General features: G+C 34.9%; 1 protein-coding gene across 3 annotated transcripts in view; it reads right to left on the bottom strand.

Annotated features, from left to right (window-relative positions):
* The window catches only part of PBX3 (PBX homeobox 3), a 227984-nt gene that overhangs the window by 197572 nt on the left and 5594 nt on the right, over positions 1-24818 (bottom strand). The gene's annotated exons all lie outside the window — the stretch shown is intronic.

The raw sequence follows: 24818 nt of genomic DNA on the forward strand, positions 1-24818 counted from the left end.
CTGGTCAATTTTTTTTTTTATCCTCACCTGAGGACATTTTTCCATTTTTTGTTCAGATAGAGTGGGAGGGAGAGAAGGAGAGAGAGAGAGAGAGAAACATTGATGTGAAAGGGGCACATCCAGTGACTGCCACCTTCACAACCAACCAGGGCCAGGGACAAACCGCAACCGAGGTACGCGCCCTTAGCGGGAACTGAACTCGGGTCTCTCTGGACCACAGGCCAACGCTCTAACTGCTGTGCCAAACTGGCCAGGGCCAATTTTTTTTTTTTTTTTTTTAATGAAAAATAACAAGTGTTGGTGGGAAACCCCACATGTTGCAGGTGGAATATAAAGTGATGTACTCATTATAGAAAATAGTCTAGTATTTCCTCAAAAAATTAAACATAAAATTATCACATGATCCAGCAATCTACTCCTACATATATACCCCAAATCATTGAAAACATACTCAAAACAGATACTTGTTCATAAATGTTGATAATATCCACACAAGCTCTACTCACAATAGCCAAAAACCTGAAACAATCCCAAATGTCAGTAACTCATGAATGAAAAAACAAATTGTGGTATATCCACACAATGGAATATTACAACCATAAAAGGGAATGAAGTGCTGATACATGCTCAACATGGAGGAACCCTGAAAACATAAAGTGAAAGAGCCATTCACAAAGGACCACATATTTTATCATTCATTTATATGAAATACCCAGAATAGGTCAATCTATAGAAACAAAAAGCAAATTGGTGTCTGCCAGAGGTAGAGGAAAAGGGGATATAGGGAGTGACTCCCCAATACATATGGGTGTTTCTTTTGAAATAATGAAAATGTTTTGGAACTAGAGAGAAGTGGTGGTTGCACAATATTGTGAATGTACTAAATGTTACTGAATTATATACTTCATAATGGTAAATTTTAAAGTCATGTGACTTTCACCTAAGAGATTTTTTTTTTTAAATCCTCACCCAAGGACATTTTTGCATATATCTTCAGATAGAGAGGGAGGAAGAGAGAGAGAGAGAGAAACATCGACGTGAGAGAGACACATCCAGTGGTTGCCACCCACACTACCCCAAAATGGGCCGAGGACAAACTGCAACTGAGGTACACGCCCTTAGCGGGAACCAAAACCGGGACTCTCTGGTCTGCGGGTCAACGCTCTAACCACTGAGCAAAACCGGCCAGGGCTATAGGGATTTATTAAAACTGATCTCCTCAAGCAAATGTAACAAATATACACTGCTGGCATGAATATAATAAACTAGTACAGCACTTTGGAAATAATCTGATATTATTTAGGCAAGTTGATAAGGAACATTCCCTATGACCCCTGCAATTCTACTCTACTGTCTTTCTCAGTTGGTGACAACCACTCACTTGGTCACCTATACTAGAAGCTAACAAACACCCTTATTTTCTCCTCCCTCACATATACATTCGATTCATTTCAACAAACTGACATTGAGTGACTTCTACTATGTGCAAGAAGACATAATGATGGCCCTGGCTGGTTTGGCTCAGCAGTTAGAGCGTCAGCCTACAGTCCAGAGAGACCTGGGTTCGGTTCTCGCTAAGAGCATGTACCGCAGTTGCAGTTTGTCCCCGGCCCTGGTTGGGTCATGCAGGAGGCAGCCACTCGATGTGTCCCTTTCAAATCAAGCAATGTTTCTCTTTCTCTCTCTTCCTCTCTCTCCCTCCTACTGTATCTGAACAAAAATGGAAAAATGTCCCCAGGTGAGGAATAGATAGATAGATAGATAGATAGATAGATAGATAGATAGATAGATAGAGACATAATGATGAAAAAACATAGTATCTCTGACCTCATAGGGTCGTTATTTACTGGAGGCAATATGAAATTAAATACTACACAATTAAAATACAGAGTCATAAGCACAGTAAGAAGGGAAAACACAGTGCTATTAGAACACATAAGATAGGCAACTAAAATAGACCTGGAGGAAGGTCAAAGGGTTTCTTAGAGTAAGGACATCAGACTGAGATCTTAAAAATATGAAGGAGGTTGGAGAAATGGGAATAGAAAGAGACTTTGCATGGGGTGAAAAGTACATGATGCAGGGTACAGATGATGTTTTGAATTGTACATTTGAAACCTAATTACTTTGTGAACCAATGTCACCCCAATAAATTCGATAAAAAGATACATAGGAGTAGTTAGCCAAGTGAGGGAAGACCAAAAAAAATTCTAATCAATCACCTAATCCTTCCTTTTTCTTGTTTTTAAATCCTCACCCGAGGATATTTTTCCATTTATCTTCAGTCAGAATGGGAGGGACAGAGAGAGAAAAACATAGATGTGAGAGAGACACATCGATTGGTTGCCTCCCACACAACCCCAACCAGGGCCAGGGACCAAACCACAACCGAGGTACATGACCTTGACCGGAACCCATAACTCTTTGGTCTGGGGGCCAAAGCTCTAACCGCTGAGCCCAACCGGCCAGAGCTAATCCTTCCTTTTCTTTTTTAGTTTTATTAAAACCATTACCCCTTCTTTTTGAATGCCTACTACTACTCATTTTAAGTCCACATCATCACTGACCTAAAATGCCTCCTAAGCCGCATGTTCCTTCCAATACTTTATAAGTGAATTATGTAAAAAAAAAAAAACTCTGATCATATCACTCTCTTGCTTAAACCCATCAGTAACTACCCAAAATACTGACTAAAGACCCTGTTCCCCCACAAAGCATTAGCCTCACTGATGTGATCCTTGCTTGTCTCATCCCGTCTCTTACTTCTTACTTGATTATTCAGTTTACGTGTATCCACATATACGGGGTGAGGCAAAAGCAGGTTTATAATTGTTTATATGGAAAATAATACAATAATTAATACATAATACAAGAATAAACTTACTGTTTTGCATATACAGTAAGTACAACTGTAAATTTACTTTTGCCACACCCTGTATCAATCTATTTCTCACCAGAAAGCATTTGCTTTGTATCTGATACCTTACTTGTATTATTGACATAGTGAATCTCAATACATGTTTCTTAAAGAAATAAATTTAAATAGATTTAATGACAGCAATAGCTGTGATTAAACACCTATGATATACCAGATACTACATTAGATACTATATAAACATTCACCTCACAACCTTTAAAGCTAGACATAAGTGGCCTCATGTCAGAGAAAAGATCACTAAGGCTCATGAAAAAAAATAGGTAAATTGCTGAGGTTACAAATCAATTAAGTAACATTTCTAGAAACAGGTCTCAAAATCTGTTGGATTCTAAAACCAGTACAAATCAAGCTGCCTCCCAAACTACTCTTAAATTTTGTCTCCCTCCAAATATCAACAAGTCTTATTATTTATAAACTACCATCCCCAAAGTGAACATCAATTAGAACTGTCTGCCTCTAATTGTGTTAAGATGTACCAAATGTTGCTTTAGGAGTACTAACCCAGCTCCCAAAACATAGAAGTGACAAAGAACTAATGATTATTAATAGCCCAATCATTCCAATAAAACAATACCAGTCAATCATCTGTCTAAAATAGCAAATAAAAGTAAATTTTTTATTTTGTATGACAAGGTTAAAAATCATCTTACTATTCCTAATTCTTCATGTAATCTGCATTTTAGTTTGCTGAGAGTAGAATTAAAAATACACACTCCTTATCATAAACATGTAACTGTCCTCAGGAGGCAGATGATACAGAAAGATCCACTTTGAATTAGGCAGTAAGTACATGCTTCAGATGATAATAGTTGATTTCTCATATATCTACCACCTATACGCCCCAACATAATACACACTGTACAAGCAGACACAACATGATCTTCGTATCACTCTAGGTCTTCTCTTGTTAGCCAGTCTGCTAGGATGAAGGCCTCACACACTTGCACTCCTTTCCCCCAAATAAAACATTCTCCAAGGAATTAAGCCACAGAAGGATTAAAAATTCAAACTGTTATGAAGGCTACATAATGTTAACAAAGCTTTAAACATCAAATGGAAAGGAAGAAGAGTAGACAGAAAAGAAAACTAGCAAATATTCAGTATCTACCACCTGAATATACCAGGAACTATACTGGATAGTTTCACATAAACTATTTCACTTAATAGTAGGTCTTAACGTTGCTTAAATAACTGAGAAAAGTATGATTTTACACCCTAATTTTGCTAAAATTAGTCCTGAGAGGGAAGGTAACATGTAAGGAAAGTAACCTTGCTTGTTATTCTTCCATTACTTGCACCATTTTAATGAGATTTTTCTACTAATCTTTGACAAGCCATGAAATTTTGTATTTTTACCATGACCAACCCATGAAATTTATCAACTTTGTCCATGATTCATACCAGGTCATAGTTATAATGCCTGCTATGCATTTTAGCCAAATAACCATTTAAACTTCTCCTTTTGGACAGAATGAAAAATCTGCCTATAATTAAAGCAGGAATTGTTAACTACAAGCAGTTAAAGTTTACAGCATTATTTGACAGTTGCAAAGATAAACCAGTAAAAAGCCTGAGATGCTGTGTCCACCTGTACTTCCCACACATTTGAACAATAGTGTGTGATATCTCTTAGCATCATAAAATCAATCTCAGATTAGGTAATGAAATATGCACCAGCCTTTTCCCAGAACCTTTGACAAATCACACACAATCCTAAATCTTCATAAATCACGATTAAAGACAAGTATATCATCACCAACCCATATATCTTCCCAAGCCTGACCCAGAGACTAATGAGAAAAGGCCTAGACTATCTCATCTGATTAATTAATTCAAAATGTCTGCTGTTATTCAAATGTGAGGCTGGTATTATTTGAATAACACTTGACAGCAGCGCCTGAAGATATCATTTCTGATTTGTGAAGCTGCTGCTGCATAACTGATGATAGTTTATGAAATGTTCCAATGAAGCTGCTTTTCTTGGCTCAACTGTGAAAGATTTGCCAAAAAGGTGGTTCTTTTTTTCTCAGAAGTTGATATTGTTAAAGTTGTCAAATATCTCCAAAATACATAATCTCTGGAGTCTTTTTTCCTTAAATATTGCCACAATAGCAGCCTTTCCACCTTCTAAGTTTGATTTGCTTGAACTCAAAATGGCTTTACTTACACAAGCCCTTTCTCTTTAAGGATCTAAACAGCACCTTCCCAGGATTTACCAAGTCCCTCCAACTAGCATTTCTTTTACAAAAAGGACTTTAACAATGTGCTGGACTGAGTATGATCCTGAGTCTGGTGGACATTTTTTCCTTCCTTATAGAATGTCATAATATATCTTAAAGTAATATAAAAGGTTTTTTGTTTTTTTTTTTCAGTGAAAAGCAAAAATAAATATTCTTAAAAGTCTAACTTTCCCCTTCAAAAAAAAAAGCATTACAGCTCTATGGTCAAAATGCAGTTAATGGATCTAAGAGAACCTCAAAAAACATTACTTATGTTCTGACCCACTTTTTACTTTGGAGATTTTTCAACAGTTCATACTACACATGGCAATATCAGAGCATACCACTGGCAATTTTCCATCTTCCAGGCCTTAGTGTTATTTCTGAACTCAAATTTTCCTTCTCTGCTATTCAAGTAAAGAGCATAAAGACTCCTTGCAATGTGAATCTCCCGACCATTCAAATTTCTTCTTCCCTGCCACTAAAAAGTCATTTGCTTCTAGAAGCCTTCTCCATTAACAAGTCCCCTCCATTTCCTATTCAAACATTCCAACTTTCAGTATTGTGAAAACATTAATGCTAAACCTATGTGATGACAATCAGCACAAATTATACAATTTGATTAAACAGGCCAATTCTGCTTTTAAAAATACATTTAGTTAAATATTATTAAAGCTGAATGAGCCCATAGAAATCACTTAGTTCAACTCTCTTATTTTGTAAATAATCACTCTGTAACTTGCTCAGCAACTCCAGGAAGGTTATGCTAGAGCCGTGTGGAATCTACCGATGTGCATTTGTTGATTTGTCCTTTTGTTTTTATGTGTGTAGTCAAGACTGATAATGAGGTCTACTTTCTAAGGGCAAAAGCTGTCTTAATTTTTAAGGATATTCGGCAGAACATCATAACTTGTATAGGCACTTAAATACTCCCAGAGGACTACAATAATGACATAAGGATGTATTCTGCTGCCTTCAGGAGTAGCCTACTAAAAATCTGGTTTTTTGGGGGGTAATTTTTTCTGTACAGCTATTATAGATGAAGATAAAATTAATGGTCTTAGGACAAGCTTTATTTTATATATAGTTCACTTTACAGAGACTTGCAGCTCCCAAAAGGTAACTTATGAACCCCTTGGGTTTCCTGAGACACTTTCAGGAGTCCACAAAATCAAAAATATTTTTATAATACTGAGAGATTACTGTCCTTTTCACTGTGTTGACATTTGTACTGATGGTACACAAACAAAAGTAGGTAAAATTGCTGGTGCTTTAGCACAAAGCAAGGCATTGGCACCAAAATGTGCTAAAAGCCCTGGTCAGTTTTGCTCAGCGGTTAGAGCATCAGCTCGTGGACCAGACAGTACCGGGTTTGGTTCCCGCTTCAGCTAAGGGCACGTACCTTGGTTGCAGTTTGTCCCTGGGTTGGGGTTGAGTGGGTGGCGACCAGTTGATGTGTCTCTTTCACATGAATGTTTCTCTCTCTCTCCCCCACACCCCACTCTATCTGAAGATAAAAGCAAAGAAATGTCCTCAGGTGAAGATAAAAAAAAAGAAAGAAAAATGTGCTAACAATCATTGCAGCACTGCAATTTAAAAAAAACCTAGCCGGTGTGGCTCACTGGATTAAGCATTGTCCAGTGGATTGAGAGATACCAGTTCAATTCCCTGTCAGAGCACATGCCTGGGTTTGGGGCTTGATCCCCAGTAGGGGGCATGCAGGAGTCAGCCAATTGATGTTTCTCACTTTGATGTTTCTCTCTCTCTCTCTCTCCCTTCCTCTTTCTAAAACATCAATAAAAACATATTTCTAAAAAAAGCCACTTCAGAATGTCCTTGATGAAACAGTAAAAATTATTCATTTAATTATACCTTTGAGTACCTATTTTTTTAATATTTTGTGTGACAAAAATAGAAACTACATATACACAAACACTTCTGCAGCCTACTAAGTATGAGAAAAAGTTTTTGTACAATTGAGTTGCAAGCTGAACTAGCTGCTTTAAAAAAATTGACTGCCAAATTATGGTTATTTCAACTTAGATATCTGGCAGACAGTTCTTGGAAAATGAACTAAGTAAACCCGTTACTTCAAGGAAAACTATAGTTTTTGGTGCCAATAATAAAATTTGATCTTTCTTTAAAAAATTAGAATTTTGAAACATCTATGACCACCACTGTATGACAGCTTCCCAATACTTAAAAACTTTTCTCATAAATTTGGTGGTAATATTAACAAATGTAATTTTTTTTATGTTGTATAATGAAATGTGTTAACATTTGGAAGACATGCGTAACTCAGTGAACCAATATTTTTCAAATGACTAAGACATGATGTTAGAATATCATCAATGGGTATAAGAGCTATTCAAAGTGCAAACCAGACTAATAAATTTTAATGAAACAAAGTAGAAAAGTTTATTAACATGGCTTCAGATTACACATTTGAACTAACCTTTAAGAAACTACCACTTCTCAAGTTTTGGTATAGTATCAAAAGAACATCCACAATGACCTGAAAAGGTTATTAAAATATTCCTCCTTTTTCCAATTATATATTTGTGTGAGGTCAGATATATTTCTTCATATATACCAACCCTACAATAACCGACTGAATCAGAATCAGATATGAGAATCCAGTTACCTTCTATTAAGCCTGACATTAAAGATATTTGCACAATTGTGTTCTGTTATGAAAAATGCTGGTTAGGATAACATGTAAAGAGTTGATCATTATAATACTGTTATTTATGTTAAAATATAACAAGTTTATAATTTGTAAATTAATTTTTAAAATATTTTAAAATTGTTTTAATATCTAATACAAATACATACTGATAGGTATTAAACCCACATGAACAAAAATTCTTTCAAAAGTGTAAGGAGGCCCTGACCGTGTGGTTCAGTGTTTGAGCGTTGACCCATGCACCAAGAGGTCGTTGTTTTGATTCCCGGTCAGGGCACATGCCCAGGTTGTGGGCCAAATCCCCAGTGGGGGACATGCAGGAGGCTGCCAATAGATGTTCTCATCAATGTTTCTATCTCTTTCTCCCTCTCCCTTCCTCTCTCTCTAAAATCAATGAAGAAAAATATTTTTTGAAAAAGAGTGTAAGCCCTGGCCGGTTTGGCTCAGTGGTAGAGCATTCAATTCCAGCCAAGGGCACATACCTTGGTTGCAGTTTGTCCCCGGCCCTGGTCAGGGTCAGGCAGGAAGCAACCAGTCAATGTGTCCCTCTCACGTCAATGTTTCTCTCTCTCTCTCTCTCCCTTTCTCCTTCTATCTCCCTCCCACTCTATCTGCAGATAAAAAAAATATATATCCTCAGATGAGGATTAAAAAAAAATATTAAAAAAAATAAAAGTGTAAGGAGGTCCCAGATCAAAAAGATGAAGAATCACTTTCATAGATAGTTTCCTCAAAAGTCTCCATATAGGCCCTAGCTGGTTTGGCTCAGGGATCGTGTGGTCCAGAGAGACCCAGGTTAGGTTCCCGCTAAGGGCACATACCTCAGTTGCAGTTTGTCCCTGGCCCTGGTTGGGTCGTGGGGGTGGCAAACACTGGATGTGTCCAGTTCACATCGATGTTTCTCTCTCTCTCTTCCTTGCTCTCCCTCCTACTCTATCTGAACAAAAATTGGAAAAAATGTCCTCGGGTGAGGATAAAAAAATAAAGAAAAAAGTCTCCATATAGGAACATCTGACATATTAAATGCAGTTTCCTATCCAAGAAATCATCTACTTAATTTATTATATATACAAGGACTTCACATATGTTAAAGAAATTCTACCACGTAGCAAAACATGAATCCCTATAAAGCACCAGGAAACAAAAGATTTGCCAATAAGTCTAATGCCCTCCCTCACAAGGAGCTTATACTACATCTGTACTGTAAACCAATACTTTTTATTTATTACAAGTCAACTTATGCTAATTACCAAATAAGTACTTCAACAACTCATGTTCCAAATTTCAGGTTTCACTCTTCTAACTCCCTGTCCTTTTCTTCCAGGTCTACCAGCACCTGAGTCTCACGGCTAGCTTTCTCTTCCCTTCCATAGTTGTTCTATTCCATTTTCCTGATCCTCTTCACTCAATATAGCCAGTACTCTGGTACTCTTAGTGTTTGTAGAACCACTGGTAAGAAAGTTAATCCATTAGGCCTCCTAGAATAAAGTGGATGGCAGTTACAAATTGGGACAAAATGTGATTTTAAAAAAAAAGTTTATCTCTACAAAAGCAGTTTTTTTTTGTTTTTTTTTATCCTCACTTGAGGACATTTTTGCATTTATCTTCAGATACAGTGGGGAGGAGAGAGGGGGAAAGAGAGAGAGAAACATCAACGTGAAAGAGACACATCATCTGGCTGCCACCCACACGACCAATGAGGGCCAGGGACAAACTGCAACTGAGGTACGCACCCTTAGTGGGAACCGAACCCGGGTCTCTCTGGACCACAGGCCGACCCTCTAACCGCTGAGCCAAACCGGCCAAGGCCAAAAGCAGTTCTTAAACTAAGGGCCATGAGGGATCTATGAACAAATTTCATCAGGTCTATAAACTCCCTGCAATTGTATTCAAAGTTCTGTAAGTATGTATCTTTTTCTAGGAAGTGGCCAGTGGATCCATTGCTGTAATCATATTCACAAAGGAAACTATAATCAAAAAAAAAATTAAAAAGTACCTGCTTGCTCAGCCAGTGTGGCCCAGTGGTTGAGCATTGACTCATGAACCAAGAGATTTCTGGTTCGATTCCAGTCAGGGCACATGCCCAGGTTGTGGGCCAAATCCCCAGTGGAGGGCATGTCATAGGCGGCCAATCCATGTTCTCACTCATTGATGTTTCTATCTTCTCTCCCTCTTCCTCTCTCTCTAAAACAATCAGTAAAGAAAAGAAAAGAAAAAAACTTCCTGCCCTACAGCTTTCTGGAGTACCACAAGTATATGTACTTGTGAGGCAAATATAAACAGACCTATTAACTATCAGAAAGAATAAATGATATTTAAATTACATGACTTCTTAAGAATAAGGACAAAATAGGAATAAAATATGTATCAATTAAATAATTGTACGTTTGTCCAGCTAGTGTGGCTCAGTGGTTGAGCAATGAACCATGCACCAAGAGGTTACTAGTTTGATTCCCAGTCAGGGCACTTGCCCAGGTTGTAGGCCAAATCCCCAGTGGGGGGCATGCAGGAGGTGGCCAATCAATGTTCTCGCTCATTGATGTTTCTCTCTCTCTCTCCCTTCCTTTCTCCCTAAAAATCAATAAAGAAAAAAAATTTTTTTCTAACTAATAACAATTGTAAGCTTTCCATGTTTAATGATTGTCAAGCAGCAAAATTATTTGGCAATTAATTTATTACTAAGCAAATGAGATTTCGACATATACCTAACCACAGAGCTACTATCTAATTCATCATTTAGTATTCACCAAATTTACTAGTCACTTGAAATGGTCTTTGGTGCTGAAACTGAGAAAACCCATGGCAAAATTACTTCCAATGGGTTTTCATTACAAATATTTAGCAGTATTTTTTCTATTTAAAATTGCCTTAAGGGTCATAGTCAACAAAACAAGTGAATACAAAATATAATTTCCCAAGATTTTTCCACCTGATGAACATCAACAGATCAGTGGCTGGTTCAAAATAGAAAATAAACAATTCAATAATGACTGTAATGCAGATAAGTTATGTAATTAAAACTAAGTCCAAAGGGGCAAAAAACTAGAGCAATTAAGTAAATGATACCTTACTATATTCTGTGTCCCCAATCATGCTAAATTTAAAACTAGCATTCATTTCAGTAACTCATAATCACAGTGCATTTAAACCAATCTTAGGTTAATCTTTGGATAGTGAAATATATGTGACCAATCTGTCACCTTTGAAGATAATTATTTAATTTATTATTAACTTAAACAGACTTTTGTACCTTTTTATAGAAAACTCAGCTATGAAACTATACAGTCTAAAATGAATATAAATAAATCATTATGACAGAAAAACTTGAGTCAAAATGAACAAAATATTCTGTTAGCAAAATGTCTTGTCAAAATCTACTCTAAAATTTTACTATAATGTACTAAAACAATGTCCTTCCCAACTCTATAGAGAAACAAGTCTTAAATCATCATAATTCAAAACTACTATTTGGAAACATTCAAATATTGCCTACCTGTAAAACAGATTGCTTATTATCATACCTTATTATAAAGTGAAAACTTCAAAGATGAATATTCAGCCCAAGCATGTTAACAGGAGCTTCACCATTGATTTTTCTCTTTTTAGCATAAATATTATCATCAATGATAGTAATGGGAGAAGTAAAAGATACAAATTACTTTTACATATAATTTGCATATAAGTTACTTAAGATCTAGGTAGCCCTGGCCAGTTTGGCTCGGCGGTTAGAGCGTCGGCCTGCGGTACAGAGAGACCCGGGTTCGGTTCCCACTAGGGGCAAGTACCTCGGTTGCAGTTTGTCCCTAGCCCTGGTTGGGTCGTGTGGGTGGCAACCACTCGATGTGTCCCTTTCACATTGATGTTTCTCTCTCTCTCCCTCCTGCTCTATCTGAACAAAAAATGGGAAAAAAATGTCCTCCGGTGAGGATAAAAAATAAATAAATAAAAAGATCTAGGTAAGTAGCTATGGCAGTTTTCTTATATTATATATAGTTATCACAATTAAGATAAATCTGAATATAAAGGATTAGAAGAATGCAGTATCAGATTTAATATACTCAGCAGCTATACATCAGATAACATAACATATGCAGACAAAATTTACTAATTTATTTAAAAATAAGTTATTGAGCCTGACTGGCGTGGCTTAGTGGATTGAGCAATGTCCCATGGACTGAGAGATCCCAATTCAATTCCCGGTCAGGGCACAGGGCCGGGTTGCAGGCTCAATGCCCAGTTAGGGGGCATGCGGGAGGCAGCCGATTGATGTTTCTCTCTCTCTCTAAATATATATATATAAATCAATTAAAAAAAAATTTTAAAAAAATAAGTTACTGAGCACATTATGCATGCTGAGAGAGAGAGAGAGAGAGAGAGAGAGAGAGAGAGAGAGAGAGAGTCCCTGCCCTCCAGTAGCTTATAACGTCCTAGAGAATAAAAACTAAAAAAAAAAAAAGTCCATCCATTCCTAAATGAATCTTTGTATCATACCACTGTCAGTATTAACTTATCAGTATTAATTTTATCCAATGATGAACTTTAATGACCTTGAAAACATCAAGATTTTTAATTTATAAGAATAAGCCAATCTAAGTAGAGATAAGTAAATCTCCCACAATTTTCCCCATTAGGTCATAATTTAATACTCCTTCCATTATCTTATAACTCAGATAGACCCTTCTTTTTTTCTCATAGCTGGTTACCTCAATAATCAACTCTAGAGTTATGACTTTGCACATCTCACATGTATTACTTAGAAGTTTAAAAATAAACAAAGAGAAAAAAGTTGGAATAATTGGAAATGGTAGCACAAGTCCCAAATTTTAAAGACTAAACATATTTTTCAGTTGTATTCTTCTAAGAATGTGCCTGTAAAAGATGTGCAATACAAATAACACACTAACAATAAAAATTCTTAAATGCATGAAAAAACTCTAATGTTATTTTATACTCATTTCCCTTCAACTCATTTTCCACCCTTAAATAATGTGGGATCTCAGTTCACCAGTGACCATTCTAGGAACTATCAGGGAGAGTGTGGTATTTCAATTTTTACAAGAACTAATTTCTTTAAAATACAAACAACTGTAAATGATGCCATCTATGAGAATCTGTGTCTGGGTTCAATGTCTATAAATAATCGTTACTAGAGCCTCCATAAAAAGGTTAATTATAGGATATCAAATTAGAAATAAGACTTCTATTTTATTGATTGAATTTTTAGATGGTTAAAAACTCTGCAGCCTTCACAGTAGCTGTCAAGGATCCTATGCCTGAGAGACTAGGCAGAGGTAATCAACTATCTAGAACTACCAGTGCAAAGAGAGGAATAGTGACTTTTCTAAATTTCTTTTTGAACTATAATTATATCCTAACATATAGAGTTATAAAAATAGGCTTAAGTCTACCATAATTGTTCCTGAAAAACAAACCTTTGCAAATAATCAGCAAAAGCAATGATCTAAAACTCTAATATCCTGAGGTTTCAAGAACCATTTCAGATGTTAAAATAAAAGCTTTACCTATGAAAAATGTAGTGTATTTCTAACTAAAATTTGAAACTTTTTGCAAAAGTGTATTTTTCTCATAGCATGTAGTTCCCCCAAAAGGGGATAAACTCTTTATTCGTGCTTTGTACCTTAAGACATAATCTGCTTTTATCCTTCAGCAAAATATGAACCAGCTACTAGGCTGACAATGCCAAGAACCATGACAAAATGGATTATTAATGAGAAACTGAACTCCAGAACTCTATTAATTTATGTCTTCCTGTCGGATCCAAAAGATATATCTGCCTTCTCACTCAAAAGAAAAAAATGCCAACACTGTACTTTGTTTTAAAGTTCTCCACAGATGAAGAATTCATTATCCAAAGTACAGTTCTGTTATTTCAGGCTTTCTTGTAGAATAAAGAATCTTTATCAAATGGCTAAGAAAGCTGCTGACAAGTGCAAGTACCTTGCAAAATATATTTACGTCAAACATTCACAGAAAAACCAGGGGAGAGCAAAATAAAGGTGAAAGCCCCTGCAACATTCCTGTCCCCATGCTGTCCTAGAAGTCTTTAAAAAACTAAGTCCTTTTGATTCCAGTTACATAATGGTAAACAGCATTAATACAACTGCATGTTTGTGGACTTTTTAAATTCCTAATTACACTAATTATTCTGACATGAAGGGAAATGATCTAACAAGTGAAAAGAATGTGTGATTTATTTACACATAAACAATAATATTTAAGTGACATAAAATATCCTTTTAAGCTTTCATTTAAAAATATCTATCTAATCTATGTTTATCATAATATTTATGAAATAAAAAAACTAGAGAGGAAAAATTGCTATAATGTACTCTGTGTGACCTCTGCTTTCTACAGAGAATGAAAACAGCCTTTTGCTTTTCAATCCCCATCAAAGTGGAGTAAAAGAAGGGACAGCATTCCCGTGCTCACTGCCATTAATCATTGCTTTCTTCAAGCAAGTGCGTATTAATTTCTGTCATCCCAAACATCATCGAGTATTGTTACAGCACCGTTCACTCCTCATTCACCACCAGTTGTTACCAGTTTCCCTACACTGAGCAGAGACAGGGTGAATCGTGTGGATTTCAGTGTTAGAGGCCTTTATCCCTGGGGTGCTGACACCAATTAAGCCATTTCAAGAAGAAATGAGAATAGGCCCAACCCTTCCATGTAACAAGAGCTTGCACCTAGCTTTGGCAGGTTGCCATTTTCTCTGGCTTCACACTATAGAAATACTCTTCTCCACATCCTTTTGCATGATTCAGACTTCTTACATGTAATCAGTAACTATCTTTTTGTTCATTTCTTCAGGTTCAAATTTAGTGCCCAACACAACCTAACACAGGAGAGTTGGAAAATCTAGATGGTAATATAGAAAGAGGAATACTATTATTTACAGATTCATAAAATTCAAGTTAGGAAATAAAAACATATATTCCCTTTAATCCTGTAACAATTTTTTTAAGGCATTTTAAACAAAAATTAGCAGGGCTATGAAAGCTATTGCTTTTCTCAAACTGGGTTAATTGAAGATAAAACATTTTATTCCATTAGCTCAATTTTAGCACTGCATTTGCTAAGAGAATTCAGTATAAACCAGATACTTTTAGTATTAAAGGGGGAGTTTGTATCCAGTTTAAAGAAGCTTATCATCAACACTATATTGACATGTGCTTTCTTTTGGAGTCTTTGGTAAGGCACTAAAGGCTATGCTTTGTAAAAGGTTACCTTCAAGTCCAAAAAAAAATCTGCTCAAGTGAGTTTAATTAATATCATTTTTGCATCACTAAATATAGAGATCCATCAAACTCTTTCACAATATTGTTGATTTTTTTGACCGCTTTAGATCTAATCATTCTCCTTGTTTTAGACATTTACATCTGCTTTTAAGTTTTTATGGTTGCCTGTTGGCAGGCAGCAAAGTGGAGCTGTCGATGCTACTGCAGAATAATGCAAGGTTTGTTATGAATTAAATATTAGAAACCTTAACACAGCGGCCAATAAGAATTATTTGCCTTATTAAAGCAGCAGAAGACGCTGATTAAATTTTCATTGCATTGCAGTCTTTTTCCCATTTCTGCTTTCAATTCATCATTCTAATGTATGAAAGGCTCGCCGAATAATGGCAGGGGGACTTAATTTCTGGAATGCAAATATAGCAAAGAAAATACCATAAATACCCTCCCAGAAAACATTAAACAGTCAGTTCTAATTAAGTGAATACTAACTAAGTAAATATTCTCTTAAAGGGAAAAAAAATAACTCAAATGTCAAGAATTCAAGAAGGAAAGCACAATTATCTATTTTACAAATACATACAGATAACACATACATTGCGGGTGAGCTGCATTTATTGGGGGAAACAATCAATTAACTCCTTTGCGAGCCTTACAGTATTCTAAAGAAAAGGAATACAGTTATGGTTGTACTCAGCTTCACACAGTTTCTAAAAATGTAAATTTTTACAAGAAAAAAAAAAGGATAATAAAACAATGTACGTAAAGCAGCACTCAGCCAGAATGGCAACTAACATTTCTGAATTCCTACATTATGTTTTAAATTTACATTTACTGTTGCAAATATAGTGAGGGAATAAACTCTTCCTGTAAAAATACTGTAATCGTATGTCCTATACTGAAGGTTGTTCACGTTTCTGCCTTAATGTGAGGAAGAAAATGAACTTCAAGTATCCATTTCCCCTAGAGAAAATCTCTTCCTTGAAACTCTGCAACTAATGAAATTGGGATCTATAAATAGCAGCATCATTACCATGAGAGCCTCTGCTCCGTACCAGTCTCTGCAGCTGACCCTCTTTATACTAATAACTACCAGACTTCAGTCTCATCCCTCTATAGAGTGATCAATATTAGGACAGTTAAAAATGTGATGGAAATTTAACCTACAGAAATGATATTTACTTATCAAGTTTCCTAAAAACAGGCAGTGCTGCCTATACTTACAACCTTTCTGCTCAGACTTTACTTAAAAGGTGGTTTTTGGTTATTGTTTTGGCTTTTTAAATTTTTTTAAACTGAGATGAGTGGGCCTCTCTGTAGCTTTTTCTCTAATGCTATAGAGACGTGCATCATGACAAGACAAAAGCCATAATACACCTGAAATGCTCCCTGCTGAATCTCTCTCGATGAACCTCATTAAAATGGTTACTCTATTCCAAATATTATCCACTGAAGCATTACTGTAGTAAACTCTTGCTTGAATTGTTGAATACAGTGATGAATAAAAATCTGTGAGCATTTAATCAGTAAATGTAATGATTTGGAACGATATTTTACTCTTACTCAAAATACAATATTTTCAAATTCAATAGATCATTCTAAAAAGTTAACCAATATTTAATATCTCCACTGGCTGTAAATTAGACCATAATAATGTAGCTAAAGGATCTAGGAAAAGAAACTATTTATTAAATCTCTATAGAATACACTATTGCTATGTATAATTTATTGGCACTGAGATATTTATGTTGCACTTCATTAATGGTAAGTATTCATTTACATTTGCATCTCCTATATATAAAGAGCTCAATTGTTCACTAATTTCATATCTCTTAAAATAAATATGATAAAACGTTCCAGTGGGTGGATGAGTTTAAAGCCTTTTATTCTCAGTGACAAAATTATTGATGACAACATATCATAAATGGCACTTCCTCCATATACACATGTCACAAGAAAATGTAAAATATTGGTACAGCTGCACATGTAGAACATTTACTTTTTAAATGAAAATATAACATTTCAGCATTAAACACAATGTGGCTTAATCAAAAGAATATATGTGAATTCAAAGGTGACATCAAATTTCACACATGCTTAACTTCATATTCCGTGTACCTTGTAGGCACTCTATGCACAGAAAAATGTAATTAGCCTAATTTAAACACAAAAAGCATGGTTCATTTTGGCACAAACAGATACACATGTGCCATCCACTCGGTTCACTAATGTTTATGTTTACTAAATATTGTTACCATCCAATTAAAACTATGAAATAGACCACAGAAATCTAAATAAAATCAATTTTGAAAAAAGTTTTTAAAAATATACTGTACATAGAAAAATTCTAGCGTTATACATCACAATCATATGCTATGCTGAAAATTATTTTCTAAATTCCACAAAATGAACTTGTTCACTCTATGCAACACTCACATTGAATTATTTTCTTCTCCTATACCTAAAGAAGAATTAGGACTAAAATACAGATAATAGTGTTTTCCTGCAATGAACCCATGAAGCACAAAAGAAAACAATGTTTAAGAGTTAATATTTAAAAGCGAACTGTCACATTTAAAGCCTCCAGAACTGAAATTTAGAGGGAATTTGTATCTGCTTTTTCCTTTTTTTGAAGTGAAAAAACAGAAAGTAAACTTCCAGGGTCTTGAAATTCGAGCACAAAGTAATTTCTTTTGTGTTGCCCCTCTCATCACAATGATCCCAATCAGAACAAACGGCATGAAATAAACAGTTGTACAGGTTGGAAGTGGAAAGTTGTATAGTTAAATAAAGCAGATTCATAAATGGCAGGATACTAGCAGCAACTACGTGGTTCTTGCTCTGAGGCAACTGATAGAGCAGAGCTGCTCAGCGGCACTTGACAACAGCAGTGCTCCCACAATTGTAACCCTCAAATCCAATCAATCCTTGCTCTTTGCATTTCAAGCAGCTCCTGGCTGCCACTGCCTGAAGATAACTATTTTACCACCTCTGTCATGCCTAATTAACAAGTCAGATGTACAATTTAGAAATTTTGCAATTAACCTGCTAAAATATTGCTGGAGGATGCTAATTGTTATGCCAGTTGCCATAAAAGCTCATTTGCATAACTTATGTGTGAAAAACAATTATGAGCCGCGTTCACAGACGCGGTCCACAAACTGCTCCTAGCTACGGATGAGAGGGCCACAAAAACACTTAATTCATTGCCCACAAAATTATGTTCCCCCTTTTCTTAAACAGCATCTGTTTTGTAAAGCTATATTCATAGAAAATCCCCAAATCAACAATTAGAAGCATATGTAAATGTGCGATTACAGTTCTTTTTCTTTCATTGACAACTTCTCCTTTTTTGCTTGCATGAGGAGTAAGGGATGATATGATAAATGCCTCACTGTTCCAATTCCCTTGCACAACAAATAGGAAGTACATTTGGCAGTGCCAGTGAAACTGCCAGCCCACCAGCCAGGAGGAAGCCATTCTCCTCTGCTCTATCTAGTCACTGCAGCACCATCACTAGAGGCCACTTTAACAACAGAGAAGCTAAAGTCAATTGTTTCTTCAGTGAATAGGCTTCTGTTCTCCAGCATATATTTACTGAGGCATTTAGGGTAGATTTTTGCCATTAAACTGAAGTCTGTAAAACATGGTTGTCTACAAATATTTACACTAGTGCTGACCACAGCTCTGTTGCCCTCAGTGTCACTTTGGACCTAGCCACATTTTTTTAAGCTTGGGTTTTGCCATCTTCTTTGCATCTTCAATTTCCACTACTTTCTTGGCCCAAGCTAAGAGATTCTGCAACCACCTGGAGCAAGGATAGCCTGGGTTGCCACTCACAGTGCCATAAGTAAATTACCTAACTTCTCTCTAAGTGTCAGTTTACTTATCCCCAAATTGAGAATAAAATACCTACTTTGGAGGGTTACTGCAAGTTTAGGAAATATTATGTCATCTGCATAATATATACATATAAAATATAAATTTTTCCCCCAAAAAAATATGTGTACTATTTTTTATATTTCCAAGTGGAAACTGTTTTTAGGGATTTTTTCACGTGTAAAGCACCTTGCACAAAGCCTGGCACAGAGATGGTGTTCAGTAAATACTACTTTTTATTTTATCATTAAATGAATGGAATATTCTGGAAGGGAGAGCCTTGCCTTTCCACACAGAAATTGTAATTGCTTAAAGATGAATAGGTTCAGAAATTCTATGGCATGGCCATCAATTCTAACATTTAAAATCAAAAGGGAAAACTTGATGAGAATAACATATCCTTTTTCTCACATTACAATGCTGACATTTACTTTTTTAATTGGAAAGAAAAGTTTGTATTTCTAAAATAACTCACTGAACAGCAAGCAGTCAACTAAGTATAAGCTTTAACTGATTATTGTTTGGAAAACACTATTAGATATCAAGCCAACATTTTGTTAAATATTAGAAATTTAAAAGTGACATAAGCACAGTAATTAAAAAGTCATAATGATAATTAGTCAAAAAAGAATTGGTTTAATGTTAGAAATAGTTTAGACTAATTATACTGAAAGGAAGAAATATTTCCTTTATTGAACGCAAAAGGTCATAAATTTAGGTAAATCAAAATTAATTCATGTAGTACATTGACAGAATAGAATTTATGTTTAGAGTGCATCATTTCATTGCCAGGCATACTGTTTCTATACTTGATCAAAGTCAAAAGGTCAAGAACAAAGAAGTCAATAAGTCCCTAAAAATACCTTCAATATCACATCACTGCTCTAACAAGTGGTAAGCAAGAGAAATTCAGACTAGTCAAACACCTACAGCCCATACACAGTTAAAAGAATTTCCTTCATTTTTTCCCTTTACTTATTCCAACAAAGAAATATGATGAGAAAAACTAGAGGGTTCTCACTTATTTGAATAACAAGTGAAAATCTAAAAATATCTTCACTGTATGTTATTACCAACTGTATCACTGGATTTTATAGTGACAGCCCTGTGCTATAATTTCTGAGAAAATCTCTACATAAAGCTCCATAAACTCAACCATTCCTGTAATGTATCGCCTTATCTAGCACACAATCATTTCAAACACAACTTTTCATGTAAGTATAATTTGTTCAAAAATGGTAATAAATACATCCATGAACCCAGAGAAATCATTGTACAATCTACTGTAACTTGTTCTTACCAGTACTGACAGTTAATCCTATACACAAGATCCAATTTAAAAGAAAAATAAAATATTCTGATATTACTTGGTTTAATTAAAGATATTCATTATACACATACCTTTTAATGGACCAACATTCCCAATCAACATTATAAATAATCTGGGCCCACTGCAGAAATGTCTGTGAACAATTATCACAAGACTAAACCATGGATGGCTGTCAGTTGGTGGCAGAGTTCTTGCTTTCATAATAAATATAAAATCAATTTCCTGTTCTAGCTCCTATTCCAAGCTGAAAATGATATATCAGACTATGAATTCCAACTACCGTCATCCTTATGTTTTGGTTTTGTTTAAGAAGTGGGGGAGAAAACCTTGTGAGACCACCTAAGTCAATTCTTTCTCATTTGAGAACACCTGAATAGTAAAGGTGTCTACATAATATGCACATATAAGCTTGCCATTTTTTTTTAATGCAGTGACTCCCCCCCTTCAAATATCACTCAAGTATTTCAGGAGTCCCTCCCAATAATTCCTCTATAAACGCCTATTTACAAGGCTTATTAGGACATCTGAAAGCCTATAAAAACCTTTTTGTTTAAAAAATAATAATATGCAATTTCAAAAGTTTTTTGCTCCCATTTCAATCCAAAAATAACTTCATATGTTTTAAATGAAATTTTGCAAGTAATCAGACTAATGAGGATTCATTGATTTAACTAGTTCAGGGAGTCTGAGAAAAGAATGAGAATTTAAAGTAACCAAGTATTTAATTTAGAAGAGCAGCTAATGTATGGGTACACCAAGTCCTCCTCATTGAGAAATGTAATCAGGATTTTTGTGTCAGGAGACACTCTCATACCTCTCTCTGTGTGCACATTCCTAACTGCCATTAATGTTAACAGGCACCACACACACACACAGGGAGGAGGTGCCAGTCTTGGTAGCCTGTATGCATGGCAGCTGTGGTAACTAAATAATCCATATGGCTCTGAAGAGAAGTTATGGTTTATTGGGTCTAGAGTCACAGCTACAGTGCTGGAATTTAGACACTAGAACCATGCCTCATGATGGTTTTATCCACACTCACTCCTATCTAACCACATTGGACTGTAGTTAGGCCACATTTTGCAATTCTACCTCTATTGATGGCTTACACATGAAGAAGTTCCATGTTTAAAGAAACCTTAATTTTTCCACAGGCCCAGAGAAGTTCTGTCCTCTTCCCCATCCACCACTCATGTCTGAGTATTCATTCATACATTTCCCCACAAAATACAGAAAATCACATAGTTGCTTTATAAGAGAGAAAATCAAAGGTGTTGGCTTAAACCACAAAAGTTTTCAAAATCAGAATCAAGTATTAAACTTGTCTTCAACATGAAAATTAAATAATATGATAATCTTACACAACAGACATATGCTGAAATGTAAATTCCACAGGCTGTGTAAAGGGCGGAGTTTAACCATTAATTCTAATTGTTTCAGCTTTTAAGTATTGAAGTCAGAATCTTAATGGTCATTTAATATAGTTTCCTGAAGCCCTATTCAACAACTTCTTCCTTCTTTCCCTAGTGATTAATACATTCTCATAAAGTTCAGGTTAGTGAAGACACTGGTACACAAGCACACAAGCAAGTTTACACTTCTGAAAAGAAGTGATGAGAGTTTACTAGCCATGTTGCTGAAATTAGGCTTTAGAAATAAAAGCCTAGATGACACAAAATTCTTAGTATACTTTCATATAGACAGAGCACAATGAAAACTTAATATTAGTATCTCCAATTAGGTCAATTAATATTCAGAAAAATTCTGTAACATTACATTTAAATAATCAAAGGCAAGGGGGAAAAAAACCACCAATGTTCTAGAAGCTTCTCTAGACCTTTCAATCAATTTTATTTATATGCAAAACCAAGAGAAACTTAAAAAAAAAAAAAAAAACAAAGCTCCTCCTGATGCTAAAGCTCTCAATTTACTGACAGGCAAATGGCTTCATGCTGCCACTTAATCTCATTTCTTGCATAATGCCCTCTAATTAGCATATCAAAGTGAATTAATACTTCTAGGGCATTAGCAATGGGGAAATCTGCTCCAGGCTCACAATAGCAGTTAAGAGAGCGCCAAGAAATCCTCAAAAACACCACAAACCACTTTGCATTGCAAAACTGTTCAATTTATTTATCCTCTCTCTCTAAACACTTTTACCGCACACTGTTTTACTACTGTTCACCAAACACAATGATAATTGCCAAAGTTACCAGCATCTGTAATGCCTGTTTAGAATCTTAATTTAGATTATGTTGCAGATAATTTCTATATGCAACCATTTGTTCTATTATAAATGTTAATATAGAGACAGTGGAAATGTTGACATTCTCAATTAGTTAATTTGAATTCGAAATAAAATTTTATGAGATTTTAAAATTTATGAATTTTTTAATGTAAAAAGCCACCTGCTGGACTCTGATGCCTAAGAAATATGTTTTCAAAACTGATGGATCACATAAAGCACAACAAACAAAAAATCATTTTGCCATAACATATGTTGAGTCTCCCAAATAATAGTTTAAACATTGTGAGGAATCATCAGCATTAAAAGGATTACAAGGTATGTATAATACCAATTCCTCATTAATATGATCACACTAAAAGGGTTATTGTTCAAAACAGCTTAACATTTTTAAAACATTTAATTTGAAGAAAACAAGTACAAAACTTTTAACAATTATTTTTATCCATAATTACTTTTCATTGTTTCCATTCTTAATCAGGTACTATCCTATAGATATAGTCAATCAAAAAAAATGCTGTATCAATTCAACCTAACACATTCTATCACACCAATTTTTTTGCTAGGCATATACTCAAATTTAGTACCAAAGCAAACTACCATTACCAACTAAAACTACAAACATACAGTGTTTACAGAGTATGTCCATAAAAAATAATAAAGAAGAGATTCTGGTTACCATTCTGCCTACAAAAGAGATAATTAGAATCAAGTGTTAAAGATTAATTTATTTTCAGGTATGTTCTGTGTCTGATGTCATAAAAAGGCTTATTCTTCCAGTGGCTCACTCAAGCATTACTTATTATTTGTTATACATGACACTATCATTTAGCTGTAATAGCACTTTGTTTAACTTCTATAACTTTGTAAAAAATCTGATAGAAAGGTCTGAAAAACTCTGACCAATTTACACTACATAGTGATGTAATTTACTCTGTTCAAACTTAAAGACTCAAATGGCCTACTGAAGTAGAGCGAATTCTTGAAAGGTCAACATGGGGGGCGGGGTGCAAGCTTTCTTAGTTGGTTACTACCTAAATCAGTGATCGCACTGATGAATGGCTAAAACACAAGCCTGCTGAGAAAACAAATAAAACATTATTCTCATACTGTCAATATTGAAAAAATAAGTATATAAAGATGTTCACATGTACACAAATAGAGAAAAAATAGTCTAAAAATCCTTATTTAACTTGATGCGTTGGTGCTGATGTGTTAACTATTTATTGGTCTGAGTATAAAAGTGATGACTGATTTAGGGTGTGGTTCATAAAACTCAGTTTCAATTCTTTATAGCTATACTTCATATAACTTCATCCTATACTTTGCCACATAAAGTAGCAAAATGTAAGGAATCCAAATAAAATGTTAAACTTAAATATCTTGGAAGTAGCCTTTTACAAAATTAACAAAATAAAATCCAAAAGTACAAGCAAAATTAATTAAAAGAAAAAGAATCATAGTATGAAAAATGTACGTATATATTTTATGAAAGTAGATGACCCAGTGTGCTCTTTGGAGCAAGTCAGGGCTTCCTTTGCTACTGTAATATACTTCTTCTGATTTGGAATAAAAGTATGTAAATGTATATAATAACATAGTGAAGTCTACAAAAATCTGTAATAAAATGAAGTTTACTAAAACAGGCATGAAAGAATTACTTGAAGGTTCACTATATTATTAGGGGGGGAAAGGCTGAAAGACAGCCCTATATTTTTAAGATGACACTTTGGATCAAGACGTTCTAAACTAGCATAGTAGTGGATTTTTTTCCAGGTTTTCTACAAATATATTACTTATATTATCTTATGAGGCTGGGAGGAAGAGTAAAGAAAGTTTTAAAAAACATCATTCTTTTACATGCTCCCTAAAAACCTCCTTTAAAAAGCTTCAATAAGTTATATAAATTTACAAATATAGAAAAAAATGATTAAAACATATTCTGAAATTGCTTTATGAAAAAATGTGTGATAAAGCAATATAATGTGTGATATTTCCAAGATACGACTATATTTTTTTCCTGCTTAATCAATTAATATTTCCAATGTAAACAAACCATGTCTAAAACCAAACGGAAATTTAAAACATTAACAGTCCATTAAAATTTGCTTCAAAATAATTGTGAAACAGTAGTAGTTATAAAGAAAACAAGATTGGCCAAGTGTTCCTAACTGCTGATGGTAGGTGATGAGTTCATAGAGATTCAAGTTTCTCTTCTATCTACATGTTTTATGTTTGAAGTTGTCCGTAATATTCATTAAAATA

The sequence above is a fragment of the Molossus molossus genome, unplaced genomic scaffold (genome assembly GCF_014108415.1).
Source record: "Molossus molossus isolate mMolMol1 unplaced genomic scaffold, mMolMol1.p scaffold_m16_p_14, whole genome shotgun sequence".
Taxonomy (NCBI): Eukaryota; Metazoa; Chordata; class Mammalia; order Chiroptera; family Molossidae; genus Molossus; species Molossus molossus.